This window comes from Mus musculus, chromosome 3 (assembly GCF_000001635.26).
Source record: "Mus musculus strain C57BL/6J chromosome 3, GRCm38.p6 C57BL/6J".
NCBI classification, from domain to species: Eukaryota; Metazoa; Chordata; class Mammalia; order Rodentia; family Muridae; genus Mus; species Mus musculus.
This window is the reverse complement of record NC_000069.6, coordinates 22,520,215-22,530,097: the sequence shown is the minus strand read 5'-3', so window position 1 is coordinate 22,530,097 and position 9,883 is coordinate 22,520,215. Positions and strand designations below refer to the sequence as shown.

The 9,883-nt window shown below is 40.7% G+C and overlaps 1 pseudogene; it reads right to left on the bottom strand.

The window, feature by feature from the left end:
• Positions 1 to 3,854: 3,854 nt before the first annotated feature.
• On the bottom strand, positions 3,855 to 5,093 carry Spin3-ps (spindlin family, member 3, pseudogene; annotated as a pseudogene).

The window sequence follows — 9,883 nt, the reverse complement described above, 5'->3', positions numbered from 1 at the left end:
TAATACATCAGCTTATTTCCTTCTGCAATAAAGGCAGCGAGGTCAGAGAGGGCATGAGTATGAGTCAATGGCTAAAATGATCCTTCAACATAAGCAGAATCTGAAACGGAGTAAGGATTTATGAATTAATGATAATAAAAGAATCACAACAGCCAGTCACAACTATTAGGCTAAGAAAAATAAATATTAATATATTCATGAATACCTGGACAATTAGTCCCCATATACTATTTAAATGAATCATCAAGAAATAAATACCTGCTTGTGGAATTAGAAATCAACAATTTTTTTTTAATTTTTTTATTAGATATTTTCTTTATTTACATTTCAAATGTTATCCCCTTTCCTAGTTTTCCCTCTGAAAAACCCCTATCCCCTCCCTCCTCCCCGTGTTCCCCAACCCATCCACTCCCAACCCTGGTCCTGGCATTCCCCTATATTTGGGGAATAGAGCCTTCACAAGAACAGGTGCCTCTCCTCACATTGATGACAGACTAGGCCATCCTCCGTTACATATATAGTTAGAGCCAAAAGTTCCACCATGTGTTTTCTTTGATTGGTGGTATAGTTCCAGGAGCTCAGAGGTACTGGTTAGTTCATATTAATGTTCCTGCTATGAGGCTTCAGACCCCTTCAGCTCCCTGGGTATTTCTCTGGCTCCTTAATTAGGGACCTTGTGCTCATCCAATGAATGACTGAGCATCCACTTCTGTATTTGCCAGGCAAATAAGGTCTTGTCATCAGGCTCTTGTTAGCTTCTGACTAGTGACTGGGTTTGGTGGTTTTTTTATGGGGTGGATCCCCAAGTAGGGCAGTCTCTGGAGTCTTCAGGCTCTGCTCTGAACTTGGTCTCTATAACTCCTTCCATGGGTATTTTGTTCCCCATTCTAAGAAAGAACAGAGTATCCACACTTTGGTCTTCCTTCTTGAGTTTCCTGTGTTTTGCAAATTGTATCTTGGATATTCTAAATTTCTGGGCTAAGATCCACTTATAAGTGATCTTCATGTGTGTTCTTTTGTGATTGGGTTACCTCACTCAGAATGATATCCTCCAGATCTATCCATTTGCTTAAGAATTTTATAAATTCATTGTTGTTGTTTTTTTACTTTTTTCAATTTTTTATGAGATATTTTCTTCATTTACGTTACAAATGCTATCCCGAACATCCCATATACCCTCCCACCACGCTGCTCCCCTAACCATCCACTCCCACTCTTGGCCCTGGCATTCCCCTGTACTGGGACATATAGTTTGCAAGACCAAGGGGTCTCTCTTCCCAATGATGGCCGACTAGACCATCTTCTGCTACATATGTGAGCTCTGGGGGTACTGGTTAATTCATATTGTTGTTCCACCTATAAGGTTGCAAAACCCTTCAGCTCCTTGGGTACTTTCTCAAGCTACTCCCTTGGGGCCCCTGTGTTCCATCCAATAGCTGACTGTGAGCATCCACTTCTGTATTTGCCAGGCACTGGTATAGCCTCACAGGAGAAAGCTATATCAGGGTCCTGTCAGCAAAATCTTGCTGGCACATGCAATAGTGTCTGCGTTTGGTGGCTGATTATGAGATGGATCCTGGGGTGGGTCAGTCTCTGGATGGTCCATCCTTTTGTCTCAGCTCCAAATTTGTCTCTCTAACTCCTTCCATGGCTATTTTGTTCCCAATTCTAAGAAGGAGCAAAGCAACCACACACTGGTATTCCTTCTTGAGTTTAATGTGTTTTGCAAATTGTATCTTGGGTATTCTAAGTTTCTGGGTTAATATCCACTTATCAATGACTTCATATGATGTGAGTTCTTTGTGATTGGGTTACCTAACTGAGGATGATACCCTCCAGTTACATCCATTTGCCCAAGAATTTCATAAATTCAATGTTTGTAATAGCTGAGTAGTACTCCATTGTGTAAATATATCACATTTTCTGTATCCATTCCTCTGTTGAGGGACATCTGGGTTCTTTCCAGCTTCTGGCTATGATAAATAAGGCTGCTATGAACATAGTGGAGCATCTGTTCTTATTACCTTTTGGAACATCTTCTGGATATATGCCCAAGAGAGGTATTGCTGTATTCTCCGGTACTACTATGTCCAATGTCCTGAGGACCCACCAGACTGATTTCCAGAGTGGTTGTACAAGCTTGCAATCCCACCAGCAATGGAGGAGTGTTCCTCTTTCTCCACATCCTCGCCAGCATCTGCTGTCACCTGAATTTTTGATCTTAGCCATTCTGACTGGTGTGAGGTGGAATCTCAGGGTTGTTTTGATTTGCATTTCCCTGATGATTAAGGATGTTAAACGTTTTTTCAGGTGCTTCTCAGCCATTCAGCATTCCTCAGTTCAGAATTATTTGTTTAGTTCTGCACCCCATTTTTAAAGGGGTTATTTGATTTTCAGGAGTCCATCTTCTTGAGTTCTTTATATATATATATTGGAAATTAGTTCCCTATCAGATTTAGGATTGGTAAAAATCCTTTCCCAATCTGTTAGTGGCCTTTTTGTCTTATTGACAGTGCCTTTTGCCTTTCAGAAGCTTTGCAAGTCTATGAGGTCCCATTTGTCAATTCTTGATCTTACAGCACAAGTCATTGCTATTCTATTCAGGACATTTTCCCCTGTGCCCATATCTTCGAGGCCTTTCCCCACTTTCTTCTCTATAAATTTTAGTGTCTCTGGTTTTATGTGGAGTTCCTTGATCCACTTAGATTTGACCTTAGTACAAGGAGATAAGCATGGATCAATTCGCATTCTTCTACATGATAACAACCAGTTGTGCCAGCACCAATTGTTGAAAATGCTGTCTTTCTTCCACTGGATGGTTTTAGCTCCCTTGTCGAAGATCAAGTGACCATAAGTGTGTGGGTTCATTTCTGGGTCTTCAATTCTGTTCCATTGGTCTACTTGTCTGTCTCTATACCAGTACCATGCAGTTTTTATCCTAATTGCTCTGTAGTACAGCTTTAGGTCAGGCATGGTGATTCCACCACAGGTTCTTTTATTGTTGAGAATAGTTTTTGCCATCCTAGGTTTTTATTATTCCAGATGAATTTGCAAATTGCCCTCTCTCTCTCTCTCTCTCTCTCTCTCTCTCTCTCTCTCTCTCTCTCTCTCTCTCTTTCTTTTTTGCCATCTAAAAACACATCTTTATTAGTCCATGTGAACCTATGGCCTGGGTTCTGGGTTTAAAAGTACTTATGATTAAAGAGTAAACAACAGAAACAAATAATAACTACAAAAGCCACAAAAAAAAAAAAAAACAAAACTTAGAATTGAAGGCAGCCTTTTACCCAGATTTCTCAACAGTTTACTAAATTCTACTGTGGGTCATTTACTGTTTATGGCTAACTTATACCTGGACTCAGCTAAAAGCCTCCAGACTGAAATGGTACTCAGAAATTCTGACTTTTTAAACAACCTAAATGTCTCTGTGTGCTTCCTGTGCCCAAATTTAATTTTAAACAAAGAGCGGGCATATTATAAATATGACTGACTTGGGTCAAACACTCCTGTTGAACTGTAGAAAACATTATCACCCACACCCCAATCCACAAGGAAAGGAGCACCAGTGGTGAGTGCCTCTGTGTGTGTATAGTATAAACATAGGCACACAGATGCAGATCTAGACAGGTAGCTATATAGATACATATTCTCTTTAAAAACGCAGTAACAAAAATAACAAACTATGCTTGCATTGTGGCAGCAGAATAAGACAGTGTCAGAGTGAAGGGAAAATGGTTACAATCTATCCAGGTTTAAATGACTATGATACTAACTTAACGTTTACCAGTTTAAATGACTATGATACTATCTTAACGTTTACCACCTTTCTTGTAACCCCCAACAGACAGCCTTCTTGTAAGAGCAAAGACCCCCTCACACAGATGCTTTGAAGAGGGAGTACTCCCCTCACAGATGCCTTGTGTTTGAATCAGTCTGCACTATTCAGAACAACACCAGCTCTGCTGGTGGAGATTGTGTGTTCGCAGGGACATTTAAGCTTTCATTAAACTGGAAAGCAATCAGGTCTTTATGTCTATAAATTATACATTTAATAGTTCCACAAATTTGGCAAAGTTTGTGATGACATCTAGGATGTTTTCACCAAATCATAGACATGAATATGGAAGTCGTCATCAAACTTGATGAAATAGACAGAGGGCTTGGCTTCTACTTGGTGGATGACCATGCCAGTCCTTTTCGAGCCGTCTTCTTTGACATATTCCACTTGCTTGTCTACCAGGCTGTCCACAACTTCTCCTGGCTCCATTTCTGCTGGAGGTGAATCATTGGAATCAGGCATGATGCGGAGGTAGCCTTCTTTGTAGTCATCGAGGAGCTGGTACATGTACAAGACAGGGTCCTTCTCATAGGTGATGTAAAGCCATTTGTTCATGACAGGCACCCGTGCCATGACCATCCCCCTCCACTCATCTTTAGAGCAGTCCTCTGTCTCAAACATGTGCTCTACTGCTTTTCCAATCATCATGTCCACTGATCCGAGATGTTGCAACTCTATCAGGGAGGACTTCCAGTGCAGAAACTCTTTCATCCTTATTAAGTTCTAGTCCATAAGCACAGTCAAATCCCTCATACTTTATAAGATACAGGGAAGGATTCTTAGGCACCTGGTCCAGGACAGTCCCCTTCCACTGGGTAACAGGGCCATTGCCCTCTCTCCAGCCAGGCTGGATCCTGCAACCTAAGATGTTGTGCAGGGGGTGAGACACAGGCTCGCTTGGCCCACACTGGTCCAATATTTTTTTGGGAGATGTCCTCTTCTTCATCATGTTTGCAGATGCTCCAGCATGGCCTGCACCAGCTCTGGACCTCTGGCCAGGTGTCTTCCTGAATGGGGTCTTCATTCATCTGTATCTATGTGAGCAGCAGAGCTGATGTACTAGGGTGAAAATCCAATGTTCTCAGCTATGAGGCTGCCCACAAGTTCATGTTAATCCACCATCCTTTACAAGTTCAGCAAAAACACAATCCCAAGCAATCTGTCAGCCACTGAGGCTACCCATGGGGCCGCCTTGGTTCTGGCCCAGCCGGAGCCAGACTGAGCCTCCCCACCCCTACTCGTCTCAGCCGCCACCCACCCAGCCCCACTCGCCAGGGCACATGCTCACTGTGCCCTCAAAACTACGACTGCCTCGGCTCCCCAGCACCAAAAATTGTTCTTCCTAATTCCTTGAAGAATTGAGTTGGAATTTTGATGGGGATTGTATTGAATCTGTAGATTGCTTTCGGCAAGATAGTCACTTTGACTATATTGATCCTGCCAATTCATGAGCGTGGGAGATCTTTCATCTTCTGAGATCTTTGATTTCTTTCTTCAGAGACTTGAAGTTCTTATCATATAGATCTTTCACTTCCTTAGTTAGAGTCACACAAAAGTATATTATATTATTTGTGACTATTGTGAAAGATGTTGTTTCCCTAATTAGTTTCTCATCCTGTTTATCCTTTGTGTAGAGAAAGGCCACTGATTTGTTTGAGTTGATTGTATATCCAGCTACTTTACCAAAGCTGTTGATCAGATTTAGGAGTTCTCTGGTGGAATTTTTAGGGTCACTTATATATACTATCATATCATTTGCAAATAGTGATAGTTTGACTACTTCCTTTCCAATTTGTATCCCCTTGATCTCCTGTTGTCCAGTTTCTCTGGCTAGGACTACCAGTACTATATTGAATAGGTAGGAAGAAAGTAGGCAGGCATCCTTCTCTAGTTCCTGATTTTAGTGGGATTGCTTCCTGCTTCTCACCATTTACTTTGATGTTGGCTACTGGTTTGGTGTAGATTGCTTTTATCATGTTTAGGTATGGGCCTTGAATTCCTGATCTTTCCAAGACTTATATCAAGAATGGGTGTTAGATTTTGTCAAATGCTTTCTCAGCATCTAATGAGATGATCATTGGTTTTTGCCTTTGAGTTTGTTTATATAGTGGATTACCTTGATGGATTTTTGCATATTAAACCATCCCTGCATCTCTGGAATGAAACCTACTTGATCATGATGGATAATTGTTTCAATGTGTTCTTGGATTCGGTTAGCAAGAATTTTATTGAGTATTTTTGCATCGATATTCATAAGGGAAATTGGTCTAAAGTTCTCTATCTTTGTTAGGTCTTTATGTGGCATAACTCTCAGAGTAATTGTGGCTTCGTAGAATGAATTGGGTAGAGTACCTGACATTTCTATTTTGTGGAATAGTTTGTGAAGAACTGGAATTCGGTCTTCTTTGAAGGTCTGATAAAATTCTGCACTAAACCCATCTGCTCCTGGGCTTTTTTTGGTTAGGAGACTATTAATGACTGCTTATATTACTTTAGGGGATATAGGGGTGTTTAGGTCATTAATCTGATCCTGATTTAACTTTGGTGCCTGGTATCTGTCTAGAAATTTGTCCATTTCATCCAGCTTTTCCAGTTTTGTTGAGTATAGCCTTTTGTAGTAGGATCTGATGATGTTTGGAATTTCCTCAGGATCTGTTGTTATGTCTCCCTTTTCATATCTAATTTTGTTAATTATGATGCTGTCCCTGTGCTCTCTAATTAGTCTGGCTAAGGGTTTATCAATCCTGTAGATTTTCTCAAAGAACCAGAACCTGGTTTGGTTGATTCTATGAATAGTTCTTTTTGTTTCCACTTGGTTGATTTTAGCCCTGAGTCTGATAATTTCCTGCTGTCTACTCCTCTTGTGTGAATTTGCTTCCTTTTGTTCTAGAGCTTTCAGGTGGGCTGTCAATATTCTAGTTTATACTCTCTCTAGTTTCTTTTTGGAGGAACTCATAGCTATGAGTTTTTCTCTTAGAACCGCTTTCATTGTGTCCCATAAGTTTGGGTATATTGTGGCTTCATTTTCATTACACTCTAAAATGTCTTTAATTTCTCTCTTTATTTCTTCCTTGACCAAGGAATCATTGAGGAGAGTGTTGTTCAGTGTCCATGTGAATGTTGCTTTGTATTATTTATGTTGTTATTGAAGATCAGCCTTACTCTATAGTGATCAAATAGGATGCATTGGATAATTTCAATATTTTTGTATCTGTTGAGGCCTGTTTTTTGACCAATCATATGGTCAATTTTGGAGGAGGTACCATGAGGTGCTGAAAAGAAGGTTTATCCTTTTGTTTTAGGATAAAATGTTCTGAAGATATCTGTTAAATCCATTTGTTTCATAACTTCTATTAGTGTCCATGTGTCTCTGTTCAGTTTCTGTTTCCAGGATATGTCCATTGGTGAGAGTGGGGTGTTGAAGTCTCCCACTATTGTTGTGTGAGGTGCAATGTGTGCTTTGAGCTTTACTAAAGTTGCTTTAATAAATGTGGCTTCACTTGAATTTGGAGCATAGATATTCAGAATTGAGAGTTCCTCTTGGAAGATTTTATCTTTGATGAGTTTGAAGTGCCCCTTCTTGTCTTTTTTGATAACTTGGGTTGGATGTCAATTTTATTTGATATTAGAATAGCTATTCCACCTTGTTTCTTCAGTCCATTTGCTTGGAAAATTGTTTTCCAGCCTTTCACTCTGAGGTAGTGTCTGTCTTTTTCCCTGAGATGGGTTTCCTGTAAGCAGCAAAATGTTCGGTCCTGTTTGTGTAGCCAGCCTGTTAGTCTATGTCTTTTTATTGGAAAATTGAGTCCAATGATATGAAGAGATATTAGGGGGAAAGTATTTGTTGCTTCCTGTGGTTATTTTTTGTTTGCTTTTTGTTTTGTTTGGTTTTGTTGTTTTATTGTTGTTGTTGTTGTTGTTGTTGTTAGAGTTGGGATTCTGTTCTTATGGCTGTCTTCTTTTAGGTTTGTTGAAGGATTATTTTCTTGCTTTTTCTAGGGTGTAGTTTCCATCCTTGTATTGGTGTTTTCCCTTTATTATCCTTTGAAGGGCTGGATTTGAGGAAAGAAAGTGTGTAAATTTCTTTTTGTCAGGGAATATGTTGGTTCTCCATCTATGATAATTGAGAGTTTTGCTGGGTATAGTAGCCTGGGCTGGTATTTGTGTTCTCTTGGTGTCTGGATAACATCTGTCCAGGATCTTCTGGCTTTCATAGTCTCTGGTAAGAAGTCTGGTGTAATTCTAATAGGTCTTCCTTTATATGTAACTTGACCATTTTCCCTTACTGCTTTGAATATTCTGTCTTGCTGGGGGTGGTGGTGCATGCCTTTAATCCCAGCACTTGGGAGGCAGACGGAGGCGAATTTCTGAGATCGAGGCCACCCTGGTCTACAAAGTGAGTTCCAGGACAGCCACGGCTACACAGAGAAACCCTGTCTCAAAAAGAAAGAAGAAAGAAAGAAAGAAAGAAAGAAAGAAAGAAAGAAAGAAAGAAAGAAGAAAAAATGAAAAAGAAAATATTCTGTCTTTATTTAGTGCATTTGTTGTTCTGATTATTATGTGTTGGGAGGAATTTCTTTTCTGGTCCAGACTATTTGGAGTTCTGTAGGCTTCTTCTATGTTCATGGGCATCTCTTTCTTTAGGTATGGAATATTTTCTTCTATAATTTTGTTGAAGATATTTGCTGGCCCTTTAACTTGAAAATATTCATTCTCATCTACTCTTATTAACCATAGGTTTGGTCTTCTCACTGTGTCCTGGATTTCCTGGATGTTTTGAGTTAGGATCTTTTTGCATTTTGCATTTTCTTTGATTGTTGTGTCCATGTTCCGTATTCTGTTGCTGATGCTCACATCTATGGCTCCTGATTTCATTCCTAGGGTTTCTATCTACAGAGTTTTCTCCCTTCGTGTTTCCATCATTGTTTCTAAAAACAAATGCCAGCTCAGGCTACTATACCCAGCAAAATTCTCAATTACTATAGATGGAGAAACCAAAGAATTCCATGACAAAACCAAATCCACACAATATCTTTCCACATATTCAGCACTTCAAAGGATAATAAAGGGAGAACATCAACACAAAGATGGAAACTATACCCTAGAAAAAGAAAGAAAATAATCCTTGAATAAAACTAAAAGAAGACACCCACAAGAACAGATCCCCACTCGAGCCCCGGGCTACCTTGCCAGCAGAGTCTTGCCCAACACCTGCAAGGGCCCACACAGGACTCCCCACGGGAACTAAGACCTCTGGTGAGTGGAACACAGCGCCTGCCCCAATCCAATCGCGCGGAACCTGAGACTACGGTACATAGGGAAGCAGGCTACCCGGGCCTGATCTGGGGCACAAGCCCCTTCCGCTCCACTCGAGCCCCGGGCTACCTTGCCAGCAGAGTCTCGCCCAACACCCGCAAGGGCCCACACAGGATTCCCCACGGGATCCTAAGACCTCTAGTGAATGGAACACAACTTCTGCCAGGAGTCTGGTTCGAACACCAGATATCTGGGTACCTTCCCTGCAAGAAGAGAGCTTGCCTGCAGAGAATACTCTGCCCACTGAAACTAAGGAGAGTGCTACCCTCCAGGTCTGCTTATAGAGGCTAACAGAGTCACCTGAAGAACAAGCTCTTAACAGTGACAACTTAAACAGCTAGCTTCAGAGATTACCAGATGGCGAAAGGCAAACGTAAGAATCCTACTAACAGAAATCAAGACCACTCACCATCATCAGAACGCAGCACTCCCACCCCACCTAGTCCTGGGCACCCCAACACAACCGAAAATCTAGACCCAGATTTAAAAACACTTCTCATGATGATGATAGAGGACATCAAGAAGGACTTTCATAAGTCACTTAAAGAATTACAGGAGAGCACTGCTAAAGAGTTACAGGCCCTTAATGAAAAGCAGGAAAACACAGCCAAACAGGTAGAAATCATTAAAGAAAAACAGGAAAACACATCCAAACAGGTAATGGAAATGAACAAAAACATACTAGAACTAAAAAGGGAAGTAGACACAATAAAGAAAACCCAAAGCGAG